Source organism: Eleginops maclovinus, chromosome 17 (genome assembly GCF_036324505.1).
Source record: "Eleginops maclovinus isolate JMC-PN-2008 ecotype Puerto Natales chromosome 17, JC_Emac_rtc_rv5, whole genome shotgun sequence".
Taxonomy (NCBI): domain Eukaryota; kingdom Metazoa; phylum Chordata; class Actinopteri; order Perciformes; family Eleginopidae; genus Eleginops; species Eleginops maclovinus.
Genome location: NC_086365.1, coordinates 3,073,608 through 3,077,712, shown reverse-complemented (window position 1 = coordinate 3,077,712; position 4,105 = coordinate 3,073,608).

Here is a 4,105-nt window from a genome sequence, read left to right as displayed (position 1 = left end):
AAGGGAGATCAGTTCATCGAGAGTGTTAGACTCCTCCCTAGTAGCCAGCTCATCCTTAATTGACTCGCTGAGAGCGGAAAGAAAAAGCCCACATAGTGACCTGTCGTTCCAGCCCGACCTGGCTGCATGGGTCCGGAACTCGACGGAGAACTCAGCTACACTGCGGGAGCTCTGACGAAGGGAAATAAGCCGCTTGGCGGCGTCCCCTCCCTCTACTGGATGATCAAAAACCTTCCTCATTTCGGCTACAAAAAGCTCAAAATTATCGTTGACTGGGGAATCACTGTCCCATAATGCTGAAGCCCACTCTAATGCGTTACCCTTAAGTGACCCCATAATGTAGGCGATCTTAGCCTTTTCAGTGGGATAGGTGAGGGGCTGCTGACTGAAAACTAGTGAACACTGGATCAAAAAGGCTCTGCACATACCCATGTCCCCAGCGTAGCGCTCAGGCGCAGGAATGAGAGGCTCACGAGCTCGTGGCAGGTGTGTCGGGAGAGTGGGGGCCGGCGGAGGTGAAGCTGACGGTGGAGGCGCTGTGGTAAGGGGGGCTAGTAAGTCCAATTGCGCACCCATCTGAGTGACTCGGGTAGCGAGATTCTTAAAGGCTTCCATAGCTTCCCGGAGGGCTTGGCTGTGCTCAGCAACCTGAGTGCCTTGGGCGGCGAGAGCTCCGCGGATGCTGTCCATGTCCGCTGGGTCCATCTGGGCCAGATCGTTCTGTTATGATAACGATTCTGAACCCAAGAGCAGACAAGAGACGGTGTTGAATTGATGCAAGGGGGTTTATTGAGTGAGGTGGAGGAGCAGGTAGAGGACGCGGAAGCCGGGGGGAGGGTGAGGCAGGCGAGCTGGAGTGCGTGATCCGGATAACTGCAGGCAGAGGGAAACAGAGTTAGGTTGTGGTCAAAGGCAACAAGAGACGAGAGTTCGGTAGCGAGGTAACAAGGTAACAAGGTAAACTGGAGCCGGGTACGTATCATTACCACTGTAGAGCGAAGTACGATCTGGCACCGACAGCAGGGAATCCAAGGGTTTATGAAGGGGAGTTGATTGGAGATGACGACCAGGTGAGCATGATTGCAGATGACGGCCAGGTGTGAAGTGAGACCGACAGGGGGAGTGGCAAACCCAGGAGGAGGAAAAACACAGCAGACTGCTGTGACCACAACACTTTCCCCTTTGTGGCCATAACTATTTGACAAAAACAGAAAGTGCACGGAAATATTTGTGAAGTTAATGTAGGATTCAGAAATGCAATTGGATGCTTCACCTAATTAGGCAGAGGATGAAATGAGGGGTGGACTGCAATAAAATCACATATGTAACTCCAAAGACTAAAATGAATAAATGAGGGGAGGTTTACAAGATAATAAAAACATGTGTTCCTTCCTTGGTGTGCAGGCACTGCTGCTTTCCAGTTGGACACTACAGATGCTTGTGAAATTAATCAAGAATGTCCGTGGAAATTATTAACAATTGGATTTCTGAAATCGTTTTCAATTACTTTTTCATAAAACATCACCAAACATGAAACCCCATCCTATATCAGGTAAAGAAAAAAGACCATACCACGGATAGATCCATGCCCCAAAAAACAATATTGTTGATGATACATTTCCTGTTATTTACAGGATGAGCACATGATACTGCAGACAGTGAAAGTATTATAGTCAATGCGCCATTAAAGTGCCGGGTCAAAGGGTTTTGTGCAACATGTACGTTTAAAGGTTTCTGTGTGTACACAAACATGCATATATAAGTGAATGCACTTTGCAACACACATACATTATGCAGACCAGCTAAAATGCAAATTACTATACAATTATTCTCCTGTTAGAGCTTGAAGGACAGAAGTTCTGGATGCTGCTTGCCAAGCTGTATGTTACTGTTTTGTCTGCCTGAGTAGTTATCCGCCTGCCAAAACCCTCTAAAGACTTCTGCCTAAAGTAAGTAATATTCTGTGTTAAATTGAGGCAATATGGTGTTGCATACAACTGTGCTTTGAAGACGGGCATTTTTAGAGATCAAAACAAATGTAAAATACAGGCACGGTTCAACAATGCTGCTGCTATTAGTTTGAATGAAACATTGGTTATCCTACTCTGAGTGAAAAGTGAAACAGCGCATTTCATTCAACAGCATAAAAAGTGACAAATATGTTCTAGCATTTTGACAAGTGATATATGATCTTTCCACAAAACATTTTACCTCTGAGGTTTGTAACTAATTCCTATTTTTACATCATGACCAGCAAATGTAGTCATATTAGGGTGAAGGAGACGCCATGCAGTTCGAGATTAAAGTACTGAGATTTCAGAGTCACTCCCCATAGTTTGCCGGTAGGTCTGGTGCATATGTAGTTGGGAGCTGGCTAACAGTAAAGGTTCAGAATGAATGAGCTGATCCCCCAGTTTTTGGTTTAATCGAGTTGATGCCTTAATGACTTGGCAGTGTCTCTCATGGCAGCTGTTCGAGGACTTTAATCATGCAATGCAACTTTACTTAACTGAAAAACACATTAACTTAGTAGTGGCTAACTCAGTGTTTCTGCAGGCAAGTGTAAACTTTTTACAAGAGAGGCCGATGGCTGCCCCTTTACTTGTGGATACTTATGATCAAACATCTGGCCTACATCACACCATACATCCAAACAGACAATTTTCTACTCATAGAGCACATAATACATGGATGCGTCAAAGACTTACAATCCATTGCTTTTAAACACAATCAAAATGTATCAAACATAAATATATTAGGCCTCATATTACTTTCGTGTCTGACTCAGTGTTTAGTAGTGCAGCAGTTCAAATAAATCTGCAGTAGGAAGCACTAAATCTATCACAATCTTCATGTCTAACAAAGGGAGAGGGGCTTAATCTTGTCAAACACAGCACAGAGCAATCAGAGGGGCTGATCTTTGATGAGGGAGAAGGATTATAATCAAATAGAGGTTCCGAGTCTGGCTATCATCCTGTGGATTTAGCTGTGGCTGTGGCACATCCACAGACTGCAGGAGAGTAATGAAAGAATAATATCACTAATATGGAAAGGGATTTTTTTTTTTGTGGATGAATGTTTCACTTTCAAGTTAAAAAAAAAGTCAACTAAAAGAATAGAGATGACACGCAGGCAATTTTATTGGGAATTTATTTATCTTATTCTATTTCAATGAAAATACACTCCTGCATTTACTTGGTCACTTTTTTTACATGTATAAGTAAATGTGTTTTTATTGTTGAAGGTCTTTTATATATTTGTGTTGCATTGTTGAAGGAGCCTGGGACATAAGATTTCCATTACCATATCTACACTGTAGCTATAGTGCATGTGATAATAAAGCCTTGGAAATTTTGGATCTTACATCAATTAGTGACAGTTGGTGGGAGCAGCAACAGCAAGCCTCAAATTCACAATACTTTTACCGAGCCCTTGTTGGTAGATTTGGTGAAGGTATATAAAAACCACCAGAGAATGACCTTGCTGATATAGTGCTGAATTACATTTATTTTTACATTTTTAGATGCGTTAGCTTAACATTGGATGGACATGCAGAGCTTCTCTGCAGCAGATCAATCAGTATGGTTATACAGCGGGCCTTTTGATTGACTTCCCCCCCCACTCGATAAGGTGCGTTGCATTATTTATAGTTACCTGTAGTAGCTATTCATTACCCACCTTTCAATAGCTGACACAATCTGATGGATAGTTATCTAGTTTGAAGATAAAATGATTCAATGGGCACATCACACCATTTTAATGGATGGATGGATAATGCTGAGCACCTTGACTTGTTAACTAGAAGTTCCCAAATCAACAGCAATATCCATCTGTTGGATTGGTCAAAAGTGAAATCATAGATCATAAACATACTAAAACATCACATGATGATACCATCTGAAAGGATCATAATGGTGATAACCTTGAATTTGAAAAATTATGGAAATTAAAGGAAAGACAACATGGCAGTGAAAGTTTTGAAGCCACCTTGTGTGTACTTGTGCTGTTTATGCAGAGTTTGAGTCTTTATATTCTGAACTTTATTGGTGCCCTTGCACATGTCCTTTGCATTATCTCCCCTAGGCCTGAACTAATTGTCACGGAT